This window comes from Myodes glareolus, chromosome 20 (genome assembly GCF_982192425.1).
Source record: "Myodes glareolus chromosome 20, mMyoGla1.1, whole genome shotgun sequence".
NCBI lineage: Eukaryota > Metazoa > Chordata > Mammalia > Rodentia > Cricetidae > Myodes > Myodes glareolus.
The window spans coordinates 33,994,321-34,008,785 of record NC_142045.1 but is presented as its reverse complement, the minus strand read 5'-3'; positions in this window follow the sequence as shown (position 1 = coordinate 34,008,785).

Genomic DNA, 14,465 nt, shown 5'->3' with positions numbered 1-14,465 from the left:
TCGGCTTCAGGACAAGTTATTTTTCCTATCCTCCCTGAACATTCCCTTCCCAGAGTTTTAGGGAATCGCTTTGATTGGATGCAGATGCTTAACTTTCTTCTTTCCTTTCCTTGGTGCTACTAAAAAGCAAACCGCCCAGGGAAGGTTTGCTAACATCCTTTTCTCTGGTGGATTAAAGGGAAAAGCATGAATTAGGGCTAGGACTCGGTCAACAAATCTCTTGTTGTGCAAGCATGAGGACCTGAGTTTGGATCCCCAGGACCCTCAACAAAGGTCAGAGGTGGCAGAGAAGGCTAAGTGGGGCAGGCACTAAATAGCCAGCCTCGCCAATCAGTGAGTTCCAGGGTCAGTAAGAGACCCTGCCTCAAAACAACAAAGCAAAAATAACAGAAGAAGACACCCCTGGCTCCACACATGCATACACAGCAAAACACACTCACACATACAACACACACACACACACACACACACACACACACACACACATGTGATAAAATAAAATACATTTTAAGAAAAGAGAAGCATGGAGAGATGGAGCCTGTCCTGGAACTAGCTCTTGTAGACCAGGCTAGCCTCGAACTTACAAAGATCCATCTGCCTCTGCCTCCCGAGTGCTGGGAGTAAAGGCATGCACCACCACTGCCGGGCCCAACACCCTTTCCTAACCTCTGCAGGCAACCCACACATGTCTACATACTCACACATAGATACACACACGTTCACATGAGTAAAACTTGAAATAAATGTAATAATGAAAATTAATAATTAAAGCGATAGACGAGTGGATGGATTTGAATATGCCTATTCTGTGAGAAAAGGGAAATTGTGGATTAAAAAAAAATGATCTTCATGGGGTCCCCTGTGTGCCAGATGTTGTACTAAGAATATTAGGATATTACATGTATTACCTCTCTTAATCCACATTCCTGAAAAATTAGCATATTAATATTATTTCTATTTTAGAGATAAAAGAATTGAAAATCAAGAGGATTTACCAGTTTTCACAAAGCTGACAATTAGTGCACGTAAGAGCTGAACATAGGTCAGTTGGGGCCAAAGCAGCTGTAATCATGATCCTCTCCTAGCCCAAGCAATATCCATGATGAGTGGAGGCTTCGGGTACCAGCCACGCTCTCATTGTGGGCTACAAATATACACCCATCTTTATATGACCTTTCCCGTGTTCACTACCAAGCCCTCGGCTGCGTCTGCCACTGGCACCCTGGAAATAATTGTCACACGTGAGGGTCATGATCCTTGAGGGTGCCTTTTTAACTAACTCTTGTAAAGAGAATATTGCCTCTGTTATGAGTACTGGGTTTGTCTACCGGTCTTATGTGGGTCTTATGATCTTCACTACGGACCACCACCAGGACCAAAGTGTATCTTCTCATTCTCTACAGGTTCTACGGCAACGCCTTGCAGATCACGGGAGTGAATGGCTGATAAACTGAACTGAACTGTCATGAGTTACAAACCAGGTAGCTGGGTCCTCATTGTCTCCCACCCAGTTATCAAGACTCAACTTTGTGCTTGGTGACATTATGATTATATCCTAGTGACACTGTGTTCTTTCAGTTTCTTTTTTCAATATCTTTTTTATTTCAGTGTTTGGCTCAGGTTGTTTTTGTTGTTGTTATTGATAAGACAGAGTCTTGCTCAGTAGCACAGGCTGGCCTGCAACTCACCGCATAACTCAGACTGGCCTTGAACTCAGTATTCCTCCTGCCTCGCCTTCCCAAGTGTTGAGATTATAGGTGGTAGCCACTATACCTGGATCAGTATTTTTAAATCCTATTTCTTCCTACACCATTATAGATACCCATAAACATAGATATAATAGAATTTTATACATTTAAACATCGCTGTTTGGAGATAAAAGTTGGTGCCGCAGACAAATACAAGTAGTTCTGCTATGATGACCCCATTAGGGAAGTGGAAAATGCACATTTTATCCCAGAATCCCTTCAATTACAAAGATTCAATTCTGAAAATAGGGAGATTTTGCAAGTGGGGAGAAGAGATTGGGGATCTGAAACGCTGGCAAGTCGTCTTGTGATTTACTCCCTTTCCTGTTCAGAATTTCTCCCCACATTTGGTGAAAGTTCTGAGAACCACCGCCCCTGAGTCGTTTAATTGCCCGACGTCTGATCCTTGTCTCCTCCATACTGCTCTTGCCAAGTAGCCATTCTGGTGGTTAAGATATGCGGATCCTTGGGGATATAATTAAGGAGCCGCTGAGATGCTTCCATCAAAGGACAGTTCCTCCTCGGCAGCCGACGGCTGTTTGTGCAGGTGAACTGCTTAACGGTCCTTTCATGTCCCAGAGTCCTTCTGTGTTTAAAGGATGGAGGTGAGTGGGCAGGACGGGCAGTTTATCGTCTCTGCCTCCTCGTTTATCATCACACTGCTCTTTCACAGGGCACCACCTCCGCTGATGGAAATCAAGGGCCACACAGCACCCACATAATTGGGATGAAGGGTAAAATGCATTCCTTGCCCGCTCTCTGTAAGAGTATTTAAAATTATCACGGCAATACATCTGATTTTTAAAAAAAAAAATCCCAAAATAGATATCACTTCCTCAAGAGCAGAATGACTATGGGTTTGGCTCCCCAGAGCAGTTGTAGGTATTTTCCCAACATACAATTTCCAAATGTGCAAATATTCCCTTTTAAACATTTTCATCAGCCTGTGAATATTCCTAGTTATGAAGTCAGCTTGTAGAACTGTGTCGGTCTGCATGTTCTGGCTATAGCCTGCATACCTGCTCTCGGTTTCTCGCAGGGAATGGTGGGCTCTCAGCCGGGTGAGTTCGACTTCATTCTGCTGTCTGACGGAAGGCCACAACCCTTTGCGCGACTTCAGCACCAGGATGGCCCAGCAAAATAGCACTCGTTTAAACTGGGCTTTTTCTCGGCCTCACCTGAAATTCTACACGTCGGCATTTATGATGTGCCTATCATGCCCCTATAGGGTCAGACTAAGAAGTCATAAAAAAAAAAGTACGGCTTAAAAAGCAGACTGGGTAGGGTGGCTCAGAGGTAGAATCTGTGCTTAGCATGGACAAGGCCCTGGATTTACTCCTCAGCAGCAAGAAACAAAAGGAAAACACACACACACACACACACACACACACACACACACACACGTAAGTGACAGAGGCAGGTAAATACTCAGGCAGATGGACTAGCAAAACTGCAACTTTCAAAGAAACCTGAAGTTTTTTTTAACCACCAGAAATCAGGCCACGAGCATCACACAAGGACAAAAACAGAAAGTGGGTTTTTTTTAAAAAAAAAAAAAATTATCGGGAAGACATGACAAGTTTTGACGTTGAGGAAAAAAATGACATCAACGTGACAACCTCAGACCCTTACCACAGAAAACTTGAGGCAGAGCCCTGTGCCAGGAAGACAGATGGAATGCATCCTTCCACCCCAGCCTCTTAAAATACGCGGGGCTTTTGTACACCATCCCGCTGAACCACGAGAGTAACACCATGGACACACTCATTGAATGCAAAGAGCCGTAACACGCTTAACAACCATGTGTAGGTGATAGCAGCCTGCTGGAAAAACACCCAGGACATCTCAGACTCTGCCGGCAGGTAGAACAAAGAGAGCTGGACAAGACTCCCACACGGTGCTGAAAAACGCAATGATCCACCTAAAGCAATCGAGGAAAGATGACAAGCGCCAACTTCACATCATTCAGCAAGCTCGCGATCAGGAATCACTCCGCGGAGAATGGCACTCTCTGTGTCCACAGATTGAGCATAGGCAAACAGCACAGATGGAGGGGAGAGAGGCCAATGGGGAGACCTAAGTGGTCAGTCGTTCTGAGAACAAGATATGCCTCTTCTAGGGGTCTCCAAAGTAGAGCATTTTTGCTGAAACAAAATGTTATCTGTGAACAAGCCATCCCAGCCCACGACAGCATGAACTAACAAAGCCTGAAGGCTAGTGAGGCCACCTCCTCACCCTGTTTTATTATCTTTGACCATTGTTGCTATGACAACTTTTCTGAGGTTTTATTGAGGACCAAAAATATCCCTACAGGCACCGATTTTGTCTACAGGACATGAAGGAGCTGGTCAACTTGGTGAAGGTTAAATGGTCAGAGCAGCTTACAAGTATTGCTTAGGACCCCTCCATCCCCAATTTTAAAAATTGTCTGAAATAGTCACTTATATTGTCACAAAATTACATAGACACTTCTTTATAACCCTGAGTATAATAAATAATTCCACAGAACCCCAAAGATTGCCCTGATTCCTAGACTCAAAATGTAATTTTCTTCTCTGTTAGCATAGACATCCCAAATGGAAAGAGGATTTGATTTTTTGTTTTTTGTTTGGTTGTTGTTGTTGTTTGGACTATTGGGCATTTGACCTCATGAGAAGGGGACCTTTGAGGCAGAAAATCAAATAAAACACAGAGATCAGGAAGTCCCCATGGTACTATGACTCCATGGCCAAAGACAAGCAAGCAAAGTAGAACGGGGGGGGGGGGGGAATTTCTCCTTGTTGCCCCAATCCATCAAGAACCGTGCTGGCTCCCCTCGGTGATTATTTATTTCCCACTTTCCCCACATGGTTCTCGCGATAATTATTGACTCTGGGAGATGTCAGAGCACGGCCACTTCAGCAAAGCCAAGTAAGTGCCTTTCAGCTCTTCTGAAGTGCAGATTCCCTATAAATACAGGAGAGCGCTAATCACCTGAGCACCCCTTGGCTCAGCGGATCAATACTGAAGACGAACGCTCCTCTTTCATTGAAATTCAGAAGGCAAAAAAAAAAAACCCTTCATTTGCTATCTCTCTGATAAACTAGCATATTCTGTGACTTGACAAATAAAATTTAAGATCGGAGCTATCGCACAGACACAAAAATTTTTAGGAAGCCAAAAATCAGGGGTCAACCTGGTCTATGTCCTCTCCTTGCATAGATCTGTATATAGATATATGTGTATGAGTGCCTTTGGAGCGAGATAGTGACAGCAACACTGTCACTCACCTTGTGATCTCTTACAAAATAAAATCATCCATTGTGAGTAGCTTGTAACATAAAATAGGCAGCGATACATATCACAAAATGGCTGGAAAAGCAGATAAGCTTCCGAGGTGATTTGGAGAATATTAAGTGTAAATTGAGCTTCTGTTTCAGGGGCACACTTCCTTTCTTCACAGCCAGAGGCAGATACTGGAGACCACAATGCTCAGGGGCGTGCTTAGTCTGGATCCAGAGCTTCTAGAAGGGCCAAAGATGGACGGTGAGGTGTCTTTGTCCTTTCAACTTTTGTCAAGCTCGCCTATGTCCCTAGCAAAGGCCAACTATCTGCAGGCCACAAACTAAGGACCACACCAGCGCAGGCCTATGAGAGGTTTGCTTAACTGGGTTCATGGAGGTGGGAAGACCCATTCTGAATGTGAATATGCTGTGCCCTGGGCTGAATATAAGGGGACTCTATGCTAAACACTGCAATGCAGGCATAAATTCATCGCTCTCAGTCCTTACTGCGGATGTAACCGGCATAGCTTCTTCGAGTTACTGCTACTTTGACTTCCCAGCGCTGATGGACTGTGGCCTGGCCATATGAGTCAAAGAAACGCTTTCCCCTTCGATTGTTGTTGCCAGAGTACTTTCTCACAGCCACAGAAACAAAGCGAAGACACCAAGCAACATCCCTCACTGACTGAACAGTATGGTGAAGCGTGTATTCTGCCTGTGTGAACTAGGTCAGGTGGCACACTGATTCGAACTGTCCATCCTGGAGCCCGTGCCTCAGGTTCCTTGACTGTAAAGTGGAGCTAACAGTGTGCTGACTTTACACACAGCTTGAGAGGATGGAGTTCTGAGCACCTCAGCAGTGCCTAGAATGAACAGACCTTGATAATCCGTTCAGGTAGCACCAAACACCTACTAATGTCCAGTCCTGCAGGATATTAGGGCCTCCAGTTCCACACGACTTACATAGTTCGTTCTAATGGGCATTCGTCCTTCCATGTTTCCCCCATAAGCCACCATGCACTAAGCTGTTAATTGCATAACAGTCTTCCCACGGTATCTATCATCATTCATTTCTTTACCCATCCAAACAAGTATTTTTTTAAAGGTTGTTAATTCCAGCTTCAGAAAGGAAATGCTGGAGTCTGGAGACTCAGATCCGTTGGTGGGTACTGGCCTAGCATGTATGATGCCCTGTGCTCAACCCTCAGCAACACATCAAGCCAGACCCGGTAGCCCAGACCTGTAAGCACTCAAGGAGAATGGAGGATCCAAAGTTCAAGGCCCTCTCTAGCTTCATAGTGAGTTTGAAACTAGACTGAGATACATGATTCCCTATCTGCAAGAAGAAAGGGGAGAAGAAGGACAAAGGAGGAAGGGAGACGGAAAAAAAAAAAAAGACGAAACACTAACCTTCCAATGTATAACCTCATTAGAAATAAAAATGACAATAAATATTGACCTTTTATGGAGTATTCTGCCTGCTAAGCATGTGGTTAAGCACTTAAGAGCTTATTTCATTTAATCTTCAGAAACATCATCATAAAGCGATTGTTAGCTCTTCCAGCTCATAGAAAGGAAAGGACGGACTGACTCACCTAAGATCACGCAGGTAGTAAAAATAACACTTGCAGTTGGGACAAACACCCCCCAGATCTTAGAGGCTTGACAACAGCTCTGCGACCTGATGCAGGAGGATGATGGGACTGTGTCACATGATACAGCCAAGTGCCAAAGCTCCTTCAATCTTCCTAGACCTCTTCCAAGTCTCCCCCCCCCACCCCCAACTCCTCTTCCTCCATGTGGCTGGGGGACGGGGTGACAAGGATCTCACATGTGTTTCTATTCCAGGCCCGGGGGTGGTTTAGACTGCTCCTGGGTTCATTCCAAGGGCCATATCATGTCGTGTACCACTGACATCTCAAGGATGGTATGCCGTGGAGCCAGCCTTGACACCCTCCGTGTCAAGATTCACGGCCAGGAAACCACAGAGCCGGGGCCTGAACACCCAGGCTCGCGAGACCTTACTCTCTCCTCGACACTATTCCTATCCTGCATTAGCCTTGCAGATTCCCCCCGCAGCACCCTGCCAGCTGCCTTCTCAACAGCTTGCTAAGACTCTCTCACTCCAGATAAAGTTGTACTTGTGAATTTTTTTTTGAAAAGTATTTTATATATACCTAGTTGCATTTAACTATCTGGACATGGTTTGTTGATCTTCTGTAGAAGAGTTGAGAGTACCATAGGACTCCCAAAGATCTACCTCCATCTTCATCAGCCTTCCATCCCATAAACACAGATCATCACTCCCCAAGATGACGTCTTTTCAAAGACCATATCAGACAGAGTACTTCTCTAGTAAATTTAAATTTATAACAATCAAGAGTGCCTTCTGTTTAATTGTTTTGTGCATCTGTTAATTACATTCTTATTTTTTAACTAAGGAAATAAGAAGATAGGTTGATGGCTCTTGTCACCTGTAACGTGATAAACATGAGAAAATGTGGAAAATGATATTCAAAGGAAAGTGATGTCACAGTCATAAATAATTGATAAAATAGATATGCAAAACTATTCTAAATCTATGAAGGTCTATAGAATGATTAAGCATTAGAAAAGTCTTGGCCATGTATAAAGAAGCGCACAGAAGCCAGGCAAACACTCAAGGATGATGTAAGTCTTGAATCTGATGGATTAATTCTGATACTTGGGCAACTCGCTGGCAAAAATCCATTCAGGAAAGCCATCAGTTCCTAACCATAAAAGGCTTCCCTCTCAGTGATAAAAATGAAAAACGTATTGACTTCATTATTTCCAATTTCCCAATATTTTCAGCTTTCTACTTGCGTAACAAAGGTGAGTTTGGTTCCTTACTTTCCTTGAAATCAGAATGGTCATGTATGACTGGCTGGGGCTTCTGGAACATGGGAGAAAGTGACCATTGGTATGCTCAGACAGATTTAAGAGCAGGCGTAGGATATCCCCCCATCTCATTTTGCTTTGATGGTGGGCTTAAAAAAAAAATGACCATAAATTCTCTGAGGCTTCTCCCATCAAGAACTGGAATGTGTTTCCTCCCCTTTTCTATCTGAGCTGGCTTTGACACCTGACCTCTCGTTCTTACTTGGAACAAGGCTGACATGGACTCTAGACCAGGTTAGATCTCATTAAAGATGAAACAGCAGATGCTGGGGAGTCCCAGCTCTCCCAGGGAGCCCTAGTCACGTGAGTGAGGTCAACTAGTCCCAAACGATCCCCAGCCAACCCATCAAGTGACTGAATGTACATAAGTGGTCGGAACAGAAGTTGCCCAGCGACACGCAAGCCTAGTTGTGAAATAGTGAACAAAGCAACCTTTATTTTCATTGCTATTAAGACAGAAACTTGTTTGTGACACAACTGTTAACGAAGACATCAACCTGGCCAAGTAACTATAGATTGCATGTGGCTTCCAGAAGCCTGGCTTTCTTAGCTCATAATAACTGCAGTAATAGCGTTGAGAAATAACCCTTTGTCGGTTAAGACACTGAGAGTCATTTTTCATTCTCTCTCTCTCTCTCTCTCTCTCTCTCTCTCTCTCTCTCTCTCTCTGTTTCTGTCTGTCTGTCTGTCTCTCTATGTGTCTGTCTGTCTCTGTATGTATGTCTCTGTCTGTCTGTCTGTGTCTACCTCTCCTCTCTGTTTCACCGTGTGTGTGTGTGTGTGTGTGTGTGTGTGTGTGTGTTACATGCACATTTGTGCTTGTGCGTGTACAGGCAAGGTCAGAGATCAACCTTGCTTTTTGGAGACAGTGTCTCTCTCTGGCCTGAAACTTGCCAGGCAACTCAGGCTGGCACTGAGCCCTGGGGATCTTGCTGAGTACAGGCACATGATTGCACCTGTCTTTTGACATGGGTCCTGGGACTCAAACTCCGCTGCCTGTAGTCGTAGGGCACGCAGTTACTGAGCTACCTCCTTTTCACCACCTAGTCATTTTCATGACCTAGTCATTCCCGACGAATTCAGGACTTGGCGCGAGGAGGAATATGCTACGGTGACAACAGAAAGCAAAAATAAAGCTTACACCTGGATAGACAGGAAATTTCTTGCAGAAACTGCAAGGCCAGCGACATTTATTTTCCCACCACACAGCGTTTGACAAAACATTCACCTGTGTTACAGTTTGATAAGAATGCTCATGTGTTGAAGACCTGGGCGCTGCCAGGATGCACTCCTGGGAAAGGCAGAATCTTTAAGGAACCAGGCATTGTGGAAGGTCTTTAGGTCATGGGGAGCAGCCTTGAATGTTCCCTTGCTCCTTTCGGCATACCAGCAGTGGGGTGATGGGCTTTGTTCTGCTACACATTCCCCACTGTGATGTGGTCCAAATAATGGGACCAGCTGTTCACAGACTGAAACCCCCAAAACTAAGAGCCCTTGCTACACAGCTAATCTCTGACGCTTTATGATGGAAAGTTGACTCCCACAATCTGTGAAAACTCAGGAGACAGGACACATGAAATGGGGTACCATTCTAAGGAAGATTGAGAAGGTAACGGGGAAAGTCCTCTAGCCCCAAAGCAATGAACAATTAGCGTGACTGAGACACAGAAACCTGTGTTTAAGACACTGAAATGTTCATGACTGACTGCTACCAAAAGCATACGGCGATACAGCCTATGGGCCATTCCTAACACTAAAGTCACTGTTGGTCCGCATTGAAGGAGAGAAGGAACCTCACCTCCGCTGTGCCATGGCCTGTGTATGGTCACCACCAATATGAGCATAGGAAACACGGGAATAAGAGAACACACTAGTTCTGGAATGCTAGGAAATGAAGCATAACTAATAAAAGCTCAGAGACAGAAACTGGGGTCTAGTGTAAAGGACAGAAAAGCAAAGCAGTCAACTACTGGCTCTTACATCTACCTCAGTCTGAAATGGCGCTCCTGCCTCCAGGAATCTCAGAATGAGAGTGTGATAGAGGTCTGTCTTCTCCCATCTATAACTCTTTCTAGTTCTGGTATTAAAGGCATGCACCACTTCTGCCTGGTTTCTAGTGTGGCAAACTAGTGTGGCTACTGGAATTAAAAGTGTGTCACATTGTGGCTGCTGGGATTAAAGGTGTGTGTCATTGCTGCCTGGTCTGTAAGGCTGTCCAGTGTGGCTGTTTTACTTACCCAATCCCCAGGCAAGCTTTATTTATTAAAATACAAATGAAATGCCACTACAAGGAAATGGGACCAGATGTCAACACTGAGGCTTCTCTCTGGTGAAGGAAGCACCGGGTTGCCTTGGTTCTTCAGGAAGGGAGCTCCTACTCAAAGTGGAGGAAGGAAGGGCTAGTTTGGGGTTTTCAACTCCTCTCATAGTTCTTCTCTGTTCACGCGTTTACACTCTTACAATCCTCTTGTGAAAATTTTGCACAGTCATTGTGAAACTCCCTCTGCGGTTCCTCACTCTGGCTCACTTTTTGTTTAATTAGCAAAGTCATGGTCCTTCATCCACACATGGATTTGGAAGGCCCTCCCTTTCTATCTTGCCCTTTCTACATATGCACCATGCCGCCCCCTAGTGTTCCCTTTTGCACTTTGATAACACATATGTCTCATACTCCCATTCCAACACTCTTCTTTAAGACCACATTTTCAAGTCTATAGTCTCCTTTCTGGTATCATGAACTGCACACACACTCACTCCTGAAACATGAATACACATGCATGAAAATTAGAAGCTGGGACCCTCATTCATATGAGGGGAAATATGCCACATTTGCCTTGCTGAGCCTGGGTTACCTTCCTTAATATTTTATTTATCAGCTCTATATATTTTCCTGGAATTTTCATAATATCATTTTTCTTTACGGCTGGATAAAGTCCCTTTGTGTCTGTGTGCTGCATTTCTGTCACCCAGACATCTGTTCATGGACACCTAGGATGACTGGATTTCCTGGTTCTTTACAATAGAGCAGTAGCAACCATGAATGTGTAAGCGTCTCTGTGGTAGAATGAAGTCCTCTGGTACATGTCCAAGAGTGACATCGCTGGGTCATATGGTCATAGCTTTTGGTTTTTGAGAAATTTCCACTGGTTTCCATGGTGGTTGTACCATTTTGCATTCCCACTGGCAGTGAGCTGGAATTCTGTCTCCTAACTCATGTTTGAGAGCACCACCCACACCCTTGCAGGCTCCCCAATTCCTGCTTCTCTTCTTGCCATCCTTTGGGCTTCTCTAGGTCATCATTCAACACTCTTTTCATAATCTAAGGGATCCAGGTGTCTTCCCTCACCAAAACGGGCTCTGAAGTCAACCTCAAAGACAACTAAGGTGGAGCTGTGTACTTGGGCCAGTTTTTCCTGAAAGTCTGCCTTAGGTTCTGTTTCCTGCCCAGGGTAAAGGACACTGATGACCATTTACTCTCCCTGAAGCAGTTGTTGGTCACGAACTTTATGGCCCACAGCTAGCTTCTGAGCAGTTCCTGATGATGGCTAACCCTCAAGAAGTCAGAGAGAAAAGGCCCCGCTTTGAATATTCCCGTTCCATGTCTGGTGGGAGATCTTTGCGTTAAGTGGCAACTGTTCAGAAAACACAACTCAAAAAGAAATGGAGTCATGTTATAATTCTTCTTATCAATAAGGAAGATGGGTGCAATCAAACACACCCTTGGGGGGGGGGTAATGTGACTTTGACTTTTAGCATGACTTTTATTTGGATTTAAGTTTATCTTGGAAAAAGAGGGAAAAGGTGATTTTTGCAAGACAGCAGGACAGAGAAAAATTGGTTTTAAAATGTTTTTGTACTGATTCTTCGACCTACCTAAGCTTTCCCCTGATGTTTTTATAGACCTGACCTCCACGCAACCTTTCCTCCTCCTGTAACTGCAACCACCATACTTGAAGTGTGCCAAAAAGGACTTAGATAGCAGCGGGAAGTGCAGGTGGGCGAGCGAGATTTAAGTGCGATTGATAGCAGGCCTCAGATAAATCTCAGCCAAGGGAATGAGTCTGTCCCCTCTCAAGCTGCAGGCTTAAACATGCCCACATCTGGGATTGATAGATGTGAGCAGCCTTCATACACACCAAGGTGACCCCTTTCACTCAGCCTGCCGCGGCAGTGATTCCTGAATAAATGTCCCCAGCAGAGAAGGAAGTGCAAGAAGTGGTTCCAGCAAGCCCGACTCACCAGCTCCAGTGACTGCACCAGAGCCCAGGACTTCATCAGTTACACTTCATACAGCCCGGAACTCCATCAGCTGCGTTTCATACAAGCACACATTGCCCCACGGAAGCTCCACTGATTCTTGTGGAAATCAGCCTCCCAATACTAGAGCCAGGCAGGCAGCTAATAAAAGAACTACCCATAACCCCAAAAGGCATTTGTCTTGACTCAAGAAAAGGAAGGGGTCAAGAGTGAAGCAAGGGGGATAGGGATATAGCTCATTAAGTCGGGTACCTGCAACAGAAGGAAGACCCCATCTCCATCCCCAGGACCCAGGTAGAAGGCTGGATGTAGTGATGCAGGCTTGTAATCCCAGTGCCTGGGAGGCTTAAATAGGGGCAGTTCTGGAGCTCACTGCCACCTGGCTTGCCTTAATCAACAGGTCCCAGGGAAAGACCCTATCTCAAAAATAGATAGATAGATAGATAGATAGATAGATAGATAGATAGATAGATAGATAGATAGATAGATAGATGGACAGATAGATAAAATGTGCTGCCGCTTTCCTCCCCCTCCCTCTCCCTCTCCCTCCCTCTCTCTCTCTCTCTCTCTTTCATGCATACACACACACACACACACACACACACACACAGTGTAAAACAGACACACACCCAAGAGAGGACAAAAGTAACACTCCAGGAAAAATAACAGCAGAACGGGCAGTGCTAACTATCTGGTCATCTAACTGGAACAGGGTTAGATTAGTGAAAATTTGCCATGTTTAGAATTGAAAAGCTTCTGGGGTTTTTTTCCCCAGCAAAAACAGACACACAAAATCCTAATGATATTCTTTCTTACAGCCTATGTCCTTTGGCTTGATTCGCTATCTTTAGTAATATCTGTCAGTTGAGAGATGTGGGGTTTTCAGAAGATACATAATTATTAGCCTGAGACTATAAGATTCTGTTATTTATCATAGCCTTCGGAAATGTAAAGTGGAAATAATATTTTGGCACTTTGATTCTTTCCATAAGTATGTTTGAAATGTAAATATACAACCCAATCTATGCCACTACCTCCAAACTCAGTAACATAGTAATTCTCTGAAAACTCTATGAGCAAAAGATATTCCCGTCATGGTTCCTAAGACAAAACTGCAGCTGAATGTCAAAAGACCTGGACGGCCATAAAAACGGGGAGATGGAGTGCTCGGAGCAGATGTCACAGATCTGATCTTAAGGGGTCTCCCAAAAGCCCGTGTGCTAACCATTTAGTTCCTAATTGATGAAGCGGCGGGGCTTTTAACAGCTTTTAAGAGGTGGGATTGATAGACAAAGTTAAACTTCTGGGGACGTGTCATTGCAGAAGTACTGGGACCCCAGCCTCCAGAGTACATAATTCCAGTCTCCGTTTTCTGAAGGACTGAGCAAACAGTTTGAATTTTGCTACTTTGAGTTTGTCGAGCACTGGAACTTGCAGCAAGCGAAGACTAAGTCTAAACAGCATCACTGATTTGAGATGCAGGCAAGGGTGTTACCACCCAGTCAGGAAAGTCAGTCTGTCTCTGCAGCTCTTTAAGGCTGCCTGAGGAGGTGGAGTCCTAGTAAGAGCCTAGCCGGGAGCAAATCTTCTATGTGTATATTGCCTGGGAACATTTATCTAAGTCAAAACAGATTTCAACCTCTCTTTATGAGAAAGGTAATCACTATTTGCCTTCTGGATCCAGAGAAGGGTGTGGAGGAAGCCAGTCATCCGCCCTGGAACTCGGGAGCTGGCAGAAGGCTGGAAAGACAGGAAGAGAGAAGGCTGTAGGATAATTGGAAAATCAATCCAAAAATATACTGGTTTGTTAGCTGAGGGGGTGTCATTAGCATGTAGGTGTTTCAAAGAGATTCCGAGCTGCTGACATCTTCTATGAGAGCAATAAGGGACACATGAGAAAATACCTCACTGTGACTTTTGCATGCGTATAGGAGAAACGCTTGAGAGGCTAAGGAGGTGTTCAGTTGGTAGGGTGCCTGTTGCACAAGTGCAAAGACCTGAGTTCAAATCCCCAGCGCCCACATAAAAAGCTGGGTTAGGCTGAGAGGGGAGACGCTGTGGTGTTTGCTGAACAGCTAGCCTAGCCTAATCAAACAAGCGCACATTCCAGGAAAATGCCCTGTCTTAAAACATAGGGTGGAGAAACATTTACTTCTGGCTTCTACTTGCATGTACGTTCACACACACATACAGAGAGTGAATGAGAGAGAGAGAGAGAGAGAGAGAGAGAGAGAGAGAGAGAGAGAGAGGTCCAAAGGGGGGAGTACTTAGTGCCTAT